Genomic DNA, 18789 nt, shown 5'->3' with positions numbered 1-18789 from the left:
CGTAGCTGGTGAGCCCTGGTCACCCCAGGCTCTGGCCAACGTAGCTGGTGAGCCCTGGTCACCCCAGGCTCTGGCCAACGTAGCTGGTGAGCCCTGGTCACCCCAGGCTCTGGCCAACATAGCTGGTGAGCCCTGGTCACCCCAGGCTCTGGCCAACGTAGCTGGTGAGCCCCGGTCACCCCAGGCTCTGGCCAGCATAGCCACTGAGCCCCGGTCACCTCAGACTCTGGCCAGTGTAGCTGGTGAGCCCTGGTCACCAGGAAGGGGCCTCAGCTCATGTCCTGGCTCTGCTGCTTCCTAGCTGTGCAGTGGGGCAGATCAAATACCTTCTCTTTTAGTTTTTTATTGTTATCTTTATTTATTATTAGATAGAGACAGCCAGAAATCAGAAAGAAAGGGGAGAGAGAGAGGGAGAGAGAGAGGGAGAGAGAAAGAGAGACACCTGCAGCCCTGCTTCACCACTCCTGAAGCTTTCCCCCTGTGGGTGGGGACCGGGGGCTTGAACCCAGGTCCTTGGGCATCGTAACATGTGTGTTCCACCAGGTGCGCCACCACCCAGCCTGTCAGAAGTCCGCCTTCTCTTTGCCTTCTTGCATGATCTCAAATCAGAGCTAGTGCCAGTGTGATCCTCAGAGGGCTGAGACAAGCAGCGCTCCAGAGCGTGGTGGCAGGAGCAGACCCCAGCAGGAAGTGTGCACACAGAGAAGTGCGTCCTCTGCAGTGAGAGAGCCCGAGTGCCTCACGATCGGCTCTGGCAGTTCTGCCGGCCTCCTGTTAGGCAGGATTGAAAAGAAGCCCACCTGCAAAAGACAGGCATTGAGCTGAGGAGAAAGGCTTTGGTGCCCGAAGCCCCAAGGTCCCACGTTCAGTTCCTGTTACTGCCGCATGCTAGAAGCCAACAGTATTCTGGATAAAAAATAAAGCAAAGGTGTCCTGTTGCTCCATGCCTTGCTTGACCTGACTTCCCGTAACTGTTGCTTGCTGGCCAGCTGCAGGAGCGGCCGTGTGAACCCCAGGTGACACAGGTGACAGCGACCTTCACCTTCCTCTCCTGGGCTGCCGACCGGAGGATGGGAGGCCAAGGGCACTGTCCAGACTCCCGAGGGGCTTGGTGTTGGCCTTGGACAGAACCAGAGACCAAGCAGCTAGCACCGTGGTGACATGGCATGAGCCACTACTGGGTTTTTAAACTACACACACACACACACACACACACACACACACACACACACACACACACACACACACACACATTCACTTCTAATGAGAGAGAGACACACACAGAGAGAATGTGCAGAGAGAGACCAGCGTCCTGCTGAGCCCTGGCTGCTGGTGGTGCTGGGGATGGAACCCAGGACCTCAGAGCCTCCGGCAGGAGAGTCTGTTTGCAGAACCACTGTGCTGTCTCCCCAGCCCCAGTCATTAATGTCTTCAGCTGTGGTGCTTTGGGTTGGTTTGTTGCCTGGAATATAGACAGTTTATTTTATTTTATTTATTTATTTATTTATCTGTTTATTTATTTATTTAATTTATTTATCTGTTTATTTATTTATTTATTTATTTATCTGCCTCCAGGGTTGTTGCTGGGCTTGGTGCCTGCACAACGAATCCACTGCTCCTAGAGGTCATTGTTTCCCTTTTGTTATCCTGGTTGTTTTTATCGTTGTTGTGGTTATTATTATTATTGCTATTGATGTCATATTTTTGTATAGGACAGAGAGAAATGGAGAGAGGAGGGGAAGACAGAGAGGGGGAGAGAAAGACAGACACCTGCAGACCTGCTTCACCGCCTGTGAAGCGACTCCCCTGCAGGTGGGGAGCCGGGGGCTCAAACTGGGATCCTCACACCAGGCCTTGCACTTCACACCATGTGCGCTTAACCCGCTGCGCTACTGCCCGACCCCCAGACATTTTATTTTATTTTTTCTTTTTGCCACCAGGGTTATAGCTGGGGCTTGGTGCCTGCATGACTAATCCAGCTGTCTTGGTGGTGAGTCCATCTACCCTTCCCCCCTTTCCTTTTATTTGGTAGGGCAGGGAAAAATTGAGAGGGGAGGGGGAGATAGAAAAGGAGAGAGAGAGAGAAGCTCAACCCTGCTTCACCTCTCATGAGGCTTCCTCTGCAGGTGGGGTGGGGGCTTGAACCCGGGTCCTTGTGCATGGTAGTGTGTGCACTCACCCAGGATATATGTGTCTTCCCCACCGCCAGGAGCCAGGCTCCCTCTTAGCAAGAAAGGTCTGAGGCCACGGCCCCTGGCAGAGGAGCTGGGTGTGAACTCCTATGTGGGGCCGTGACTCTGACTGGGCTGGCCCAGCCTGTCCTGTGCAGACCCTCCTGCAGGTGGCCGGGGCTCGTGTCTGCACCCTGTGGCCCGGCCCGGGAGGCCTGGTGCTCTGGGATGAGTCCGGTGCTGCCTGAGCTTTCATTCTCGGGGCTCTGCGCCGGAGACCATAATGCAAAGTCCAGGGTGTCTTGAGTAAGTGAGCGGCAGGGCACATAGGATGCTGTTTACTCAAGAGAGCCCGTCACGCAAAGCCGCTTGCCCAAGCTGCTCTGAAACACCGCGTCACCAGACCACCTTGCGACAGGTGCAGCCCCAGGGAGGTGCTGGTGTCTGCTGGGCTTGGGCAGTACGTACTCTCAGAGCCATTGGGCCTGGCTGCTGAGGGCAGAGCAGAGGCCTGGGAACTGTCCATGGGCAGACTGGTCCTCTCCAGGATGCTTCAGGTAAAGTGGGACGGCCGCCCCCAGGGGACAGAGAGAGGGAGAGAGAGGGGGAGAGAGAGGGGAAGAGAGGAGGGGGAGAAAGGAGGAGAGAGGGATGGAGGGGGTGGAGAGAGAGAGGGAAAGAGAGGGGGAGAGAGAGGGGGAGGGGGAGAGAGAGAAAGAGAGAGGGAGGGAGAGAGGAGGGGAAAGAGAGGGGGAGAAAGGGGGAGAGAGAGGGAGGGGGGAGAGAGAGACAGGGAGAGAGGGGTGAAGAGAGAGGGGAGAGAGGGGGGAGAGGGTATGGAGAGATGGGGGAGAGAGGGGAGAGGGAGATGGGGGGAGAGAGAGAGGGAGGGGGGAGAGAGGGGATGGGGAAGAGGGGGGAGAGAGAGGGGAGAGGGAGATGGGGGAGAGAGAGAGGGAGGGGGAGAGAGGGGGTGGCGAAGAGGGGGGAGAGAGAGGGGAGAGAGGGGGGAGAGAGGGGGTGGAGAGATGGGGGAGAGAGGGGAGAGGGAGATGGGGGGAGAGAGAGGGAGGGGGAGAGAGGGGGGAGAGAGGGGGTGGGGAAGAGGGGGGAGAGAGGGGGTGAGAGAGTGGGAGAGAGAGAGGGAGAGAGGGGGAAGAGAGGGGGGAGAGAGAGGGGGTGGAGAGATGGGGGAGGGGGAGAGAGAGAGAAAGAGAGAGAGGGAAGGAGAGAGGGAGGGAGAGAGAGAGGGAGGGAGAGAGGGGGGAGAGAGATAGAGAGTGGGAGAGGGGGAGAGATGTGGGAGAGAGAAAGGGAGGGGGAGAAAGAGAGGGAGAGAGAGGAAGGCAGAGAGAGAGGGAGAGTGAGGGAGGGGAAGAGAGTTGCACCGGAAGGGAGAGGTCTACAGAAAGGAGCTTCCCCTGGCTTCAGGGCATGTCCCCCTGTGGTGCTGGCGTGTGAGCCTGGCCTGTGCACGGGCACACCCACCCTGCCCGCTCTGGTAATTATTGGGCAGAGACAAACGGAGAGAGGAGAGGGAGATAGAGAGGGAGAGAGATGGAGAGACACCTGCAGCCCTGCGGGTGGGGACTGGGGTCTTGAACCCGGGTTCATAGTAACTAGCACATAGTAACTTGGTCTTTTAACCCAGAGTGTCACCAGCCAGTCCCTTCATTGGCTTTGTCTGAGGAGCTTGTCTGGGGCCCCGTCCTGCAGCCTTCCTGCCTGTCCATCCCTCTGTCCATCTGTCCTTCAGCCTTCCTGCTCTGTCCATCTGTCCTGCAGCCTTCCTACTCTGTCCATCCTCTGTCCATCTGTCCTGAAGCCTTCCTGCTCTGTCTATCCCTCTGTCCACCCGTCCTGCAGCCTTCCTGCTCTGTCCATCCCTCTGTCCATCTGTCCTGCAGCCTTCCTGCTCTGTCCATCCCTCTGTCCATCTGTTCTGCAGCTGTCCTGCTCTGTCCATCTGTCCTGGGCTCTGTTGCCCTCTGCCACCCAGGTTCACCTCAGGTGGGGCGAGGCCACCCTTGGGCTGTGCTTCCGGTTTTTCACAATGGATTTCCTCAAAGTTGCCCTGACTGGCTGGGTCCAGGCCAGCGGGAAACATAGAAAGAGGAAGGTCCTTCCTGTTAGAAAGCAGACAGTTGGCGTGAGGGCAGGGCCCTGACACGGCTGTGCGTGGACTCAGCACCCTGGGCCCTGACACGGCTGTGCGTGGACTCAGCACCCTGGGCCCTGACACGGCTGTGGGTGGACTCAGCACCCTGGGCCCTGACACGGCTGTGGGTGGACTCAGCACCCTGGGCCCTGACACGGCTGTGCGTGGACTCAGCACCCTGGGCCCTGACACGGCTGTGCGTGGACTCAGCACCCTGGGCCCTGACACGGCTGTGGGTGGACTCAGCACCCTGGGCCCTGACACGGCTGTGGGTGGACTCAGCACCCTGGGCCCTGACACGGCTGTGGGTGGACTCAGCACCCTGGGCCCTGACACGGCTGTGGGTGGACTCAGCACCCTGGGCCCTGACACGGCTGTGGGTGGACTCAGCACCCTGGGCCCTGACACGGCTGTGCGTGGACTCAGCACCCTGGACCCTGACACGGCTGTGCGTGGACTCAGCACCCTGGGCCCTGACACGGCTGTGGGTGGACTCAGCACCCTGGGCCCTGACACGGCTGTGCGTGGACTCAGCACCCTGGACCCTGACACGGCTGTGGGTGGACTCAGCACCCTGGGCCCTGACACGGCTGTGCGTGGACTCAGCACCCTGGACCCTGACACGGCTGTGGGTGGACTCAGCACCCTGGGCCCTGACACGGCTGTGGGTGGACTCAGCACCCTGGACCCTGACACGGCTGTGGGTGGACTCAGCACCCTGGACCCTGACACGGCTGTGCGTGGACTCAGCACCCTGGGCCCTGACACGGCTGTGCGTGGACTCAGCACCCTGGGCCCTGACACGGCTGTGCGTGGACTCAGCACCCTGGGCCCTGACACGGCTGTGGGTGGACTCAGCACCCTGGACCCCAGTCCTGCAGCAGAGGAGCTGGTGTGATGTCCCATGGTGTGGCCAGCCCGGGTGGCCTTCATCCAGGCTCCTCTCCTCAAGTCCTAGGTCTGATCTGGCCCTCTGCCCCACGGGGTGCCTCTCTCAGCACCCTGGGCCACTGCCGGCCAAAGACAGGGCAGAGCCAGGAAGGCGGGACTCAGCCTCAGAGACACCTGTCCCTCCAGGAGTGGGGCTTCCTGAAGATGCAAGTTCTCTCTGCCCTGCACACCCCCACCAGCTTGCCACAGTGCCGCAGATCTCAGGGGATGGGACGGGTCATGGCCTCTTCTGAGGGGCTTGGCCTGGTGACTGTGCTCCTTGCCCCCTTTCCTCCCTCCCCCTCTTCTCCCCTCCCTGTCTCCTCCCCTCTCTGTCCCTCCCCTTTCCTCCTCACCCCTTTCCCCTCCCATCACCCTCTCCTCCACTCCCCTTTTCCTCCCCACCCCATCTCTCCCTCTCCCCTCCCTTCCCCTTTGTCTCCCTCTGTGCTCTCAGGTAGTTTCTTCTTCCTCTAGCGTTTGCCCTTCTTCCGTAGCCAGTCAGCAGCGTCAGGTTGAGCCTGATGTAAAGTTTCGAGACCTCCTTTGAATCTGGAGAGGTGGCAGTCGTTGACTATGTGGGTCATAGTCTGTCTGGAGCCGCAGGGGCAGTTCGGGTCGTCTCTGGCTCCCCAGCGATGGAACATAGCGGCGCACCGGCCATGGCCTGTTCGATAGCGATTGAGGAGGGCCCGATCATAACGTGCTAGGTCAAAGCCGGGTGGACGCTCGCAGGGGTCTGTGATGAGGTGTTTGTTCTTGACCTCAGCTGACTGCCAGCTCTGTTTCCAAGAGTCTGGAACAGAGAAGTTCAGTGTAGGCGTAGGGGACCAGATTGGGTGACGAGACGTCAAGCGTTGGACAGGGTGGGTGAAGATATCCGCGTATATTGGCAGGTCCGGTCGAGTGTAGACGTGGGAAATGAACTTAGATGATGCCGCATCCCGACGAATATCTGGCGGGGAGATGTTGCTAAGGACTGGCAGCCATGGAACCGGGGTGGAACGGATGGTTCCAGAAATTATACTCATGGAAGGTAGTGATAATAATAATAAGGGTCTAACCACTTCTCAGTCTCCCTCTGTGCTCTCAGGTAGTGATAATAATAATAAGGGTCTAACCACTTCTCAGTCTCCCTCTGTGCTCTCAGGTAGTGATAATAATAATAAGGGTCTAACCACTTCTCAGTCTCCCTCTGTGCTCTCAGGTAGTGATAATAATAATAAGGGTCTAACCACTTCTCAGTCTCCCTCTGTGCTCTCAGGTAGTGATAATAATAATAAGGGTCTAATCACTTCTCAGTCTCCCTCTGTGCTCTCAGGTAGTGATAATAATAATAAGGGTCTAATCACTTCTCAGTCTCCCTCTGTGCTCTCAGGTAGTGATAATAATAATAAGGGTCTAACCACTTCTCAGTCTCCCTCTGTGCTCTCAGGTAGTGATAATAATAATAAGGGTCTAACCACTTCTCAGTCTCCCTCTGTGCTCTCAGGTAGTGATAATAATAATAAGGGTCTAACCACTTCTCAGTCTCCCTGTGCTCTCAGGTAGTGATAATAATAATAAGGGTCTAACCACTTCTCAGTCTCCCTCTGTGCTCTCAGGTAGTGATAATAATAATAAGGGTCTAACCACTTCTCAGTCTCCCTCTGTGCTCTCAGGTAGTGATAATAATAATAAGGGTCTAATCACTTCTCAGTCTCCCTCTGTGCTCTCAGGTAGTGATAATAATAATAAGGATCTAACCACTTCTCAATCTTCCTCTGTGCTATCAGGTAGTGATAATAATAATATGCAAAGAGCTGCTTGGAGCAGTGGATCTGTTGAACACACGCTAAATCCCAGAGGTGACCCTGGTGACAACACAAACATCGATGCATTTCTTAAACAGTGATTCAATGTTGATCTACAGAATTATTAGGTTACAGGGGTGTTATTCCACACCAGAGTTCTGGGTCGTCATTCCAACCACTGTAAGCTGCACTGGTTCTCCCAAGGTCACGGATGTGGGCTGACTATTATTTCTTTTCTTTTCTTATTTATAAAAAAGGAAACATTCACAAAATCATAGGGTAAGAGGGGTGCAACTCGACACAGTTCCCACCACCAGAACTCCGTATCCCATCCCCTCCCCTGATAGCTTTCCTATTCTATTGGGAGTATGGACCCAGGATCATTGTGGGATGCAGAAGGTGGAAGGTCTGGCTTCTGTAATTGCTTCCCCACTGAACATGGGCATTGACAGGTGGATCCATACTCCCAGCCTGTCTCTCTCTTTCCCTAGTGGGGCAGGGCTCTGGGGAAGCAGAGCTTCAGGACACATTGGTGGGGTTGTCTGTCCAGGGAAGTCTGGTCGGCATCATGGTAGCATCTGGAACCTGGTGGCTGAAAAGAGAGTTAACATACAAAGCCAAACAAATTGTTGACTAATCATGGATCTAAAGGCTGGAATGTTGGGCATTACGCCAGCTCTCCCCTGCTCCATGCTGCATTGCTTGACTGTGATCTATTTACATAATCACCGTCTTGCCTGAGACCTGCCCTGCCTGCAGGGCATTGGTTTAATCCCCACTGGTTAGAACCTTCCCAACAGCTGGATACCTGCCTGCAGGGCATTGGCTTAATCCCCACTGGTTAGAACCTTCCCAACAGCTGGATACCTGCCTGCAGGGCATTGGCTTAATCCCCACTGGTTAGAACCTTCCCAACAGCTGGATACCTGCCTGCAGGGCATTGGCTTAATCCCCACTGGTTAGAACCTTCCCAACAGCTGGATACCTGCCTGCAGGGCATTGGTTTAATCCCCACTGGTTAGAACCTTCCCAACAGCTGGATACCTGCCTGCAGGGCATTGCCTTAATCCCCACTGGTTAGATGGAATTCGAGTTCTTTTCCTTCTCTCCACTCACTCTCCTACCCAGTTCCGTTTTCCGGCTTGCCACTTCCACCTCGGAAGATATAAATGCAGATGAATAAAGCCAGCATTGCACTGCGTTCCCGCTCAGCCACAAGAGTTCCTGGTTCCTCTCCCACATCACTGAGTAAGTAGCAGCCTAGGTTGGCTCCAGTTGAATTCTCTCCAGCCCCAGAGCACGTGCCCAGGAAGAAACACCCTCATGCTAACCTGGCAGATGAACAATTGAGGGATGTCTCCATTTTGTAGATAGCTTGTAGGCATATTTTAGTTATATTCCAAAGGGCCTGTGGCTATACTAGTTTTCTTTTTTTTTTTTGTCCCCTGAGCCTGAAATCTGATATGCAGGTGGATCCAAGTTATTGTCTGGGGAGATGATGTCATGGCTGAAAAGGAACAGAAAGCTGGATCAGGGAAGAGAGTAGCTCCCTAATATGGAAAAGGGGTATAAATATTGTTGACTGTAAACCCCACTGATTTGATTTGGTCTGGGGTTATTTCTGCAACTGTCTGCATTTATATGTGTCTGCCCATAGAAAGGTGAATCTCAACATTGTTGAGGGAGGGCCCCAGGGAGGCTGTTTGTGGTCTGCTCAGCAGCAGGTGAGTCCCAAACCCTAACCCTGACCCTAACCCCTTCCTCACCTGGTTACCTGTGCTGGCTGTCCTCCTTCTGGTCCTCCTGACATCTCTCCCTGGGCAGGGGCACCAGGACCAATGTCCCCAGGAGGATGATGGGAACCTGATCACCCATCACCACACCCTACTGAGTACAGAGAAGGGGGTAGGTGATCTCACAAAGAGGCAAAGTATCAGGTAAGTGCTCATGGCCTGAGCACAAGGACCAGTGTAAGGATGCTGGTCCAAGCCCCCAGCTTCCCACCTGCAGGGGAGTTGCTTTACAAGTGGTGAAGCAGGTCTGTAAGTGTCTTTCTTTCTCTCCTCCTCTCTATCTTACCCTCTTCTCGATTTTTCTCTGTCCTATACAAGAACAATGACAGCAAAGACAACAATAATAATAACAATGACGATAAACAACAAGGACAACTAAAGGGAAAAATGGCCTCCAGCAGTGGATTTGTAGTGCAGGCTCTGAGCCCGGCAATAACCCTGGAGGCAAATATCATTTCGCCAAGACAAGGCTCAACAAGCCCACCGTCAGTGAGTGTCACATGTGCAGCTGACCCTGGATACATCCTGCAGTCAGACTCATGGTCCCTGGAGGAAGGAGCAGGAGGCTCCTGGGAGCCTCTGTGTGCGGGCTCTGTGCTCACACCCACCCCACCCCTGCCTTGCCTCCAGAGTGGGACTCACACCTGTCATGTCAGCATCAGGCTCGGGCTCCTCTGTTTCCTCCCAGCTCTGGCTGGCCTCCGACCTCCTTGCAAGAGAGGCTCTGAAGGTGGAGAGAGTGCTTCCAGCAGTTTCCTGGACCAGCTGGGGCTCAGGAGCAGCGTGTTGTTAGCCGGAGAGCAGCGGCTGCTGTAATGAGTGCCTCTGAACTTCCTGTTGCCAAGGCTGGGGTGGGGTAGTCACCACTGGCCTCATTAGGTGGCCGGAGGTTGGGACCAAGGTCCCCGCTGTGACCTGCCTACAGCGCCCAGGGTGAGTCAGTGGGCCTGCCGACCTCCTGCCCCCTTCCTGGCTGGGGCAGAGGAGGACACAAGTGAGAATGTGGGAGTCCGGTCCCATGGAGACTCTGGCCCACGCCGTGCTGCCCGCACACTGGCTTCAACGGTCTGCTTTGTGTTTGTTTTTACTTTGAGGCCAAAAATATGGCCAAGCTGTTGATGGCAGTGTACATGCCTGTTTTAAATGGGTAGATAAACAGATGATAGATAAATATATAAATGATAGATAGATGGTAGACAGATGATAAATAGATTGATAGATGATAGATAGATGGGTAGGTAGATAGTAGCAACGGTGGGGACTCCCCACTCTCTGAAGGGAGGCTGGTCAGCCTGATTTGCCCCTTGAGGAAGACGGGTCCTGACATGAGAGCAGCCTGGAAAGTTCCAGCTGTGACCATGGACTGTGAGCTCAGACTGACTCAGAGGCCACACAGTGGTTACACATAAACGTGAATATATATGGGCCCTCGGTCAGATCAATAGGGTTAACAGTTTGATTTTTATTCACAGCTTTTCTTCAAGATTGGGAGCTACTCTCTGCCATAATCCAGCCTTCTAGGCCTAGTCTCAACTCTGACACCATCTTCCCAGGCAATACTTTTAGTCCACCTGCATGCTAGCTTTAGGGCTAAGGTAAAAATTCGTTAAGTCATGGGCCCCTTGGAACTTACCTAAAATAGACGTCCCAGCTTCCTCTCACATGAAGACCCTTAATTTCATCTGCTCTATTCCTACTTGTCTACTTTATTTCCTAAATTGTTTATTGAACAATTTGCTATATATTTCAGCCACCAACTTGTAGACTCTACCATTTCAGTCACCAAGTTGCAGACTCCACCATGACGCCACCCTGACTCCCCTGGGCAGACGCCCTCACCCCTGTATTCTGGAACCCCCTCTCCCCAGACCCCTGCCACACTAGGGAAAGACAGACACAGGCTGGGGGTGTGGGTCCATCTGCCAACACCCATGTCCAGTGGAGAAGCAATGACAGAAGCCAGACCTCCCACCTTCTGCTCCCCATAAAGAATTTGGGTCCATCCTCCCAGAGGGGGAGAAATGTCAGGGGAAGATGACCAGAGGGCTCTGAACTCCAACTCCATCAGGACCCTGAGAGAGAAGAGGAAAAAAGGAAGGACACTCAGAAATATAATAGGTGTAGGTGTGACTTAGAAAGGAAGAGAAGATGGGACCATGGGGGAAAACGGCAAATACAGGCGGACAGTTGTAGACACAGCAGTCAGGCCTTATCTGTGACCTTGGGAGAATCGCTGCAGTTTCCAGTGAAGGGTGTGGGGACACAGAGCTCTAGTGGTGGGAACAGTGCAGACTTCTCCCCATTATCTTACAGTTTTGTGAAACAGTATTGACTCACTAATAGAGTTAAAATAAATAAAAACAGAGCAAACACAGCAGTGACGTCTTCCTCAGGGCAGTGGGGGCCAAGCTCAAACCCGAGTCACGCCATGACAGACAGCACACTACCCAACTGAGCTATTCCTCCAACTGGGTACATGCCTCTCTGTTTCCTACTCCCCTCTGAAACGGAAGATTGAGATGAAATGATGGGAAGGGATGGCAAAAATTAGCTTAGTGTCTTCCACACACCAGTTTTCTGTCTTCCCCTATTTCTGGTAGAGGAAATGGGGCTCAGAGGACCTGAGTCAGAGAGAAGCAAAGCTGGTTGCCAACCAGGTTCATTTGCCTAGAGGGTCGCTGTGCAGGAAGTGGCCCACCTAGAGGGTCGCTGTGCAGGAAGTGGCCCACCTAGAGGGTCGCTGTGCAGGAAGTGGCCCACCTAGAGGGTCGCTGTGCAGGAAGTGGCCCACCTAGAGGGTCGCTGTGCAGGAAGTGGCCCACCTAGAGGGTCGCTGTGCAGGAAGTGGCCCACCTAGAGGGTCGCTGTGCAGGAAGTGGCCCACCTAGAGGGTCGCTGTGCAGGAAGTGGCCCACCTAGAGGGTCGCTGTGCAGGAAGTGGCCCACCTAGAGGGTCGCTGTGCAGGAAGTGGCCCACCTAGAGGGTCGCTGTGCAGGAAGTGGCCCACCTAGAGGGTCGCTGTGCAGGAAGTGGCTCACCTAGAGGGTCGCTGTGCAGGAAGTGGCCCACCTAGAGGGTCGCTGTGCAGGAAGTGGCCCACCTAGAGGGTCGCTGTGCAGGAAGTGGCTCACCTAGAGGGTCGCTGTGCAGGAAGTGGCTCACCTAGAGGGTCGCTGTGCAGGAAGTAGCTCTCCTGGGGGCCGGGTGGCAGCACACTTAGTCAAACAAAAAATGATCTGGGTTTGAGCCCCCTGCTCCCCATCTTCAGGGGGTCGATTTACAAGTGGTGAAGCAGGTCTGCAAGTGTCTGTCTTTCTCTCCCCCTCTCTGTACCCCTCCTCACTCCATTTCTCTCTTTCCTGTCCAATAAAATGGAAAAAGTGGCCACAGGAGCAAAGGATTCCAAGTGTCTACACCCAGCCCCAGTGGTAACCCTGGGGGCAAAAAGGATGGAGGTCACTTTGCTGTTTGGAGTCTGTGGGTGAGGTGGCGTCTCCACAGAGTGGCTTCACCTGGTGTGATGGCCCTGCCTCTGGTGCCACGGCCTCTGCTGTGACTGCTCCTAAAGTCTTGAGTTTAGGCTCCTGTGTCTCTGGGAGTGTACCCTGTGCATTCTGTCATCTGCACACAGGAGGGCCACTGGGCCAAGGACATCTCACTGGGGAAAGTGCCAGCCCTGCCCTGGAGCTTCCACTCCCCTGACCCTGGGGGAAACAGTCCTGAGCAGCTCTCGCTTTCTAAAGAAGTTGCTAGAGCAGAAAAGCCTCGGTGAAAACAGAAAACAGATGCAGGCGACTGTGCAGAGCCTCTGATGGCAGATGGTCACACGCCAGCTGCTTCCCCTGCACACAGAGACTGGCTGGGGTTACCAGCACCACAACCTCGGCCTAAAACAGGACTCAGTACAGGTCTGCTCTGGCAAGAAGCACCCGGAGGGAGACAGCACCCATGATTCCCCTGGGGACCCTGAGGGAGGCAGCACCCATGGTTCCCCTGGGAACCCAGAGGGTGACAGCAGCCATGGTTTACCTGGGGACCCTGAGGGAGGCAGCGCCCATGGTTTACCTGGGGACCCTGAGGGAGACAGCACCCACGGTTCACCTGCACCCTGAGGGAGGCAGCACCCATGTTCCCCTAGGGACCCTGAGGGAGACAGCACCCATGGTTCACCTGCACCCTGAGGGAGGCAGCACCCATGGTTCACCTCCACCCTGAGGGAGGCAGCACCCATGGTTCACCTGGGGACCCTGAGGGAGACAGCACCCATGGTTCACCTGGGGACCCTGAGGGAGACAGCACCCATGGTTCCCCTGGGGACCCTGAAGGAGACAGCACCCATGTTCCCTTGGGGACCCTGAGGGAGGCAGCACCCATGTTCCCTTGGGGACCCTGAGGGAGGCAGCACCCATGTTCCCCTGGGGACCCTGAGGGAGGCAGCACCCATGTTCCCCTGGGGACCCTGAGGGAGACAGCACCCATGGTTCACCTGGGGACCCTGAGGGAGACAGCACCCATGGTTCCCCTGGGGACCCTGAGGGAGACAGCACCCATGGTTCCCCTGGGGACCCTGAGGGTGACAGCAGCCATGGTTTACCTGGGAACCCTGAGGGAGGCAGCACCCATGTTCCCCTGGGGACCCTGAGGGAGGCAGCACCCATGTTCCCCTGGGGACCCTGAGGGTGACAGCACCCATGGTTCCCCTGGGGACCCTGAGGGAGGCAGCACCCATGTTCCCCTGGGGACCCTGAGGGTGACAGCACCCATGGTTCCCCTGGGGACCCTGAGGGAGGCAGCACCCATGGTTCCCCTGGGCCCCCTGAGGGTGACAGCAGCCATGGTTTACCTGGGAACCCTGAGGGAGGCAGCACTCATAGTTCCCCTGGGGACCCAGAGGGAGACAGCACCCATGTTCCCCTGGGGACCTTGAGGGAGGTAGCACCCATGGTTCCCCTGCACCCAGAGGGAGGCAGCACCCATGGTTCCCCTGGGGCCCCTGCTTTCCACTTGTAGGGGAGCAGCTTCACAAGTGGTGAAGCAGGGCTGCAGGTCTCTCTCTCTCTCTCTCCCTCTCAATTTCTCTCTTTCCTAGCCAATAAAATAATAATGATAATAAACTACCTCTAGGAGCAGTGGATTTGTGATGCCAGCAGGGAGCCTCAGTGATAACCCTGGAGGCAAAATAAAATAAAGAACAACAGGAGGATTAGGGGGAGGAGGGCCCTCCCCGAGGGTTTTCCTGTAGGTGACCAGCCTGGCAAGCATGGAGCAGCTCCTGGTCCTCAGAGCTGTGGGAAACTGTGCACAGAAACGGTCTGTATCCTGACCTCATTTGGGGCCCCGGGCCCCCGGCTCTGGCTCTCAAAGAGAACTCGGGACGCCATGACCTGGCAGAGGGCTGGTGCCCTGGCCTTGCGGGGCGTGGGGGTGCTGTTGCTGTGGACAGGGCACTGGGCTGTCCACCCCCTGGCAGGTGCCTCTAGGGGCCGCCGTGGGTCCTTGCTGCAGCCTTGCTGGCAGCTCCATGAGCCAGAGGCTGTTGTTTTCGCCGGGCTATGTTGTTTTCACTGGGCTGGCTTCACGGGCGGGCAACAGACGACCAGGGACTCATGGTTGAGCTGTAGGCAGTATCTCTTTATTCATGCAGGATGCAGCACAATCTAAGCCGAGCTAAGCTAAACTCAAGTACCCTAAAACTCACAATGCTGTCTTTATACTTGCCAAGTAGGGTGGAAACAGGATGTGACGCAGAGAGGGTGGAGAGAAAAGTGACTGGTGGAAGATCAGGGTGTGACAAGGAGAGGATCAGGGTGTGACAAGGAGAGGGGGTGGAGCAGGTGAGAATTCTACCACTAAACCACCAATGCCCTGGAGGGAGTGTGGTGCTTTATGTGAATGTAAAAGTGATTTATGTAAATAGACCAAAGCTTTGAATGGGATTAAATCTATCCCTATACAGGCATATGGTTAAGCAGAAGCCAGGGGGAGCTGGCATACTATCCAACAAGAGGCGAGAACAGTCCCAGGGATGGCTGAGTCAGGACAGACAGGTAAGCACGGAGAGCACTGACTTCAGGACAGACGCTGGGACAGTAGGACAAGGTGACTGGGCCAAAGGCATGGTGCAGGGTGCAGTCTGTGTACGAGCTTTGACGAGAGAGATGAGGTGAGGGGGAGCAAGAGGAAGAAAGAGTGAGAGGGACAGAAGCAAAAGAGGAGTTCAAGAACTTGGAAAGCCTGGGGGTGGGGAGGCCGTGCAGAGGCTCATATGCCAAGGTGAGGAGCTTGGGCTGCTCCCTCTGGGATTGTGGCCGCCCTCTCACCCGGGCCCCTCTCCTGAAGGGTCTGACAGGCTAACTTCTCTATTTAATTTCTTTTTCTTAAAAAATCTTTTTATTTATTTATTTAATTTATTTATTCCCTTTTGTTGCCCTTGTTGTTTTATTGATGTAGTTATCACTGTTGGACAGGACAGAGAGAAATGGAGAGAGGAGGGGAAGACAGGGAGGGGGAGAGAAAGACAGACACCTGCAGACCTGCTTCACTGCCTGTGAAGGACTCCCTTGCAGGTGGGGAGCCGGGGCCCGAACCAGGATCCTTATGCCGGTCCTTGTGCTTAATCTGCTGCACTACAGCCCGACTCCCTATTTAATTTCTTATTAATGATTTCAGATAAATAAACACAATTACAAGATAACAGGGGCACAACTCTGCTGCTTCTACCACCAGAGTCCTGGGTCCCCACTCCTTCTACTGGAAGCTACAGCAGTTCTCCTAAGGCTGCAGAGATGGGCTAATTATTATTTCTACAACTATCTGTCATACTTGCCCATTTTCTCCTTATTTTTTTATGTATAAAATGGAAGTATTGACAAGACCATAGGATAAGAGGGGTACAACTCCACACAGCTCCCACCACCAGAGCTCCCTGTCCCCTCCCCTCCATTGGAAGCTCCCCTGTTCTTTATCCTCTGGGAGCAGGGACCCAAATTCTTTATGAGGAGCAGAAGGTGGGAGTTCTGGCTTCTGTCATTGCTTCTCCACTGGACATGGGTGTTGGCAGGTGGATCCACACCCCCAGCCTGTGTCTGTCTGTCCCTAGTGGGGCAGGGATCTGGGGAGGGGAGGCTCCAGGACACATGGGTGAGGGCGTCTGCCCAGGGAGGTCAGGGTGGTATCACAGTAGCATCTGCAAATTAGTGTCTGAAGGGTGGTAAGAAAAAGGAAAGAAAAATCTACCAGGGATGACAGTAGTGTAACACATGCTGTGACAGGACCAGGTGTAACACATGCTGTGATAGGGTGAGGTGTAGTATGTGGTGTGACTGGATGAAGTGTGACAAGTGGTGTGACAGGATGAGGTGTAACATGTGTTGTGACAGGGTAAGGTGTAACATGTGCAACACATGGTGCTGGGAAATTATGCAGGTGCAACACATGGTGCAACACATGGTGCTGGGAAATTATGCAGGTGTGGTCACATCCACCATGTTGTCCCCTCAGGGCACTGTCAATTCCCCGCGATAGTTGATAATATAATCCCAGAGTGCCTTGTTTACTCCTCCCTCTCCTGCGAGAGCTGTGATCCTATCCCTGAGGGCCTTGTTTCCTAGCCAATCATACCCCGAATTTCTCCCATAAAAGCCCTACTTCTTCTGCCCCTTGCTGTCTTAGCTCCTTCACCTGCGATGCGGAGGAGGGTTGCTGTGTGTAGTGGGAGGCGGCCATTTTGCTAACTCCACGTGGCCCGAACCAACCACTGCGCTCTCACCCAACTCTGAGGTGCCTGCGTGAATAAAGATTTTTGTTCCCTCTTCACCCAGGATCTCCTCTATCTCTCCTCCGCTGTGCAGCCTGATAACATGGTGTGACAGGATGAGGTGCAACACATGGTGTGACAGGACCAGGTGTAACACGTGGTGTGACTAGGTGAGGTGTGACACGTGCTGTGACAGGATGAGGTGTAACACGTGGTGTGACAGGATGAGGTGTGACATGTGGTGTGACAGGACCAGGTGTAACATGTGGTGTGACAGGACGAGGTGTAACATGTGGTGTGACAGGATGAGGTGTGACATGTGGTGTGACAGGATGAGGTGTGACATGTGGTGTGACAGGATGAGGTGTGACATGTGGTGTGACAGGATGAGGTGTGACACATGTGGTGTGACAGGATGAGGTGTGACATGTGGTGTGACAAGATGAGGTGTAACATGTGGTATGACAGGATGAGGTGTGACATGTGGTGTGACAGGATGAGGTGTGACATGTGGTGTGACAGGATGAGGTGTGACAGGACGAGGTGTAACATGTGGTGTGACAGGATGAGGTGTGACATGTGGTGTGACAGGATGAGGTGTGACAGGACGAGGTGTAACATGTGGTGTGACAGGATGAGGTGTGACATGTGGTGTGACAGGATGAGGTATAACATGTGGTGTGACAGGATCAGGTGTAACATGTGGTGTGACAGGATCAGGTGTAACACATGGTGTAACACGTGGTCAGGCTCAGGTCCAACATCAGACTCTCCTGCCTTCAGTTCTGTCAGGGAATATGCTCTCCACCTGCAGCAGACCCAGAAGGCCTTTCATACCACATGTTACACCTGATCCTGTCACACCTGATCCTGTCACACCACGTATCACACCTCATCCTGTCACACCACATGTTACACCTCATCCTGTCAAACCACATGTTACACCTGGTCCTGTCACACCACACATTACACTTGGTCCTGTCACACCACATGCATGTTACACCTCATCCTTTGCTTTATCATCCAACTACCATGACACCATCCTGACCTCCCTGGGCAGCCGCCCTCACCTATATGTTGTTGGTATGCTTCTAATTCTACTTCTAAAAACCTCTTCTGTTTCATTTGGTCTAATCCCCCCTGCTTAACACTGCATTCTATTTGCATAACCACTGTATTCTATTTACATAACCACTGTTAATAAGCACCACCCTCCCTCCAGGGCATTGGTGGTTCAGTTGTAGAATTCTCGCCTGCTCCGCCCCCTCTCCTTGTCACACCCTGATTTTCACCAGTCACTTTTCTCTCCACCGTCTCTACGTCACATCCTGTTCACACCCTACTTGTAAAGTATATATAAGGATAGCAATGTTCGTTTTTAGTTTAGTTTTTAGTTTTCGTTTAGTTTAGCTCGGCTTGGATTGTGCTGCGTCCTGCATGAATAAAGAGATAATGCATACAGCTCAATCATGAGTCCCTGGTCGTCTGTCTCCCGTCAGTGAAGCTCAGCCCGACAATATGTCTGGAGCCTCCCCTCCCCAGAACCCTGTCCCACCAGGGAAAGACAGAGACAGGCTAGAGGTGTGGATCCACCTGCCAACACCCATGTCCAGTGGAGAAGCAATGACAGAAGCCAGAACTCCCACCTTCTGCTCCCCATAAAGAATTTTGGTCCATCCTCCCAGAGGGGGAGAAATGTCAGGGGAAGATGATCTAAACTCCAGCTCTTCAGGACCTGGAACATTAGTGACAAGGAACCTTTGTTTTTATGCCACCACTGAGAGAAGATGAGTCTGTAATACACCAGAGGAAGTCATGCACTGTTTCTGTTATCTGAGAAGGAAGAAGAAAAATAAAATGAAGGACACTCAGTAATTGTAATCAGTGTAGCTTAGAAAGGAAATAAAGTCAGGGCTTAGAAGTGAATGAAAAGATACATATATTTCACCCATAGCTATGGCCTTAGGAGAAGTATGGTGGTCAGCACTGGTGGAGGATGGGGACACGGCACATTGGTGGTGAGAGTGGTGTGGGAGTGTGCCCTTTACCGTATGATCTTGTAAATCACTGTGAAATCACCAATAAGAAATAAGAACAAAACAAACACAGATAACAAGTACACTGCTTGTACACAAATTATTCTTTAAAAATTTTTTTTCTTTTCCTTTCTTCTCTTTTGTTTTTTTC

The 18789-nt window shown here is 54.1% G+C and overlaps 1 long non-coding RNA gene across 6 annotated transcripts in view; it reads left to right on the top strand.

Annotated features, from left to right (window-relative positions):
• The first annotated feature begins 1422 nt into the window (after positions 1-1422).
• The window catches only part of LOC132541340 (uncharacterized), a 1018351-nt gene continuing 1000984 nt past the window's right edge, over positions 1423-18789 (top strand). The window contains exons 1-5 of one of the 6 annotated variants that reach the window (XR_009552521.1): positions 1425-2728; positions 8181-8300; positions 8503-8618; positions 8710-8776; positions 8877-9505. This is a non-coding gene — a long non-coding RNA (uncharacterized LOC132541340). Of the gene's footprint in view, positions 2729-8180; positions 8301-8502; positions 8777-8876; positions 9506-18789 lie in introns of those variants that run through there. The other 5 variants (XR_009552520.1, XR_009552522.1, XR_009552517.1 and 2 more) reach the window with 5 other exon arrangements.

Source organism: Erinaceus europaeus, chromosome 1 (genome assembly GCF_950295315.1).
Source record: "Erinaceus europaeus chromosome 1, mEriEur2.1, whole genome shotgun sequence".
Lineage (NCBI taxonomy): Eukaryota > Metazoa > Chordata > Mammalia > Eulipotyphla > Erinaceidae > Erinaceus > Erinaceus europaeus.
Note: the sequence above shows the minus strand (reverse complement) of the source record. Positions and strands in the feature narration are given on the sequence as shown.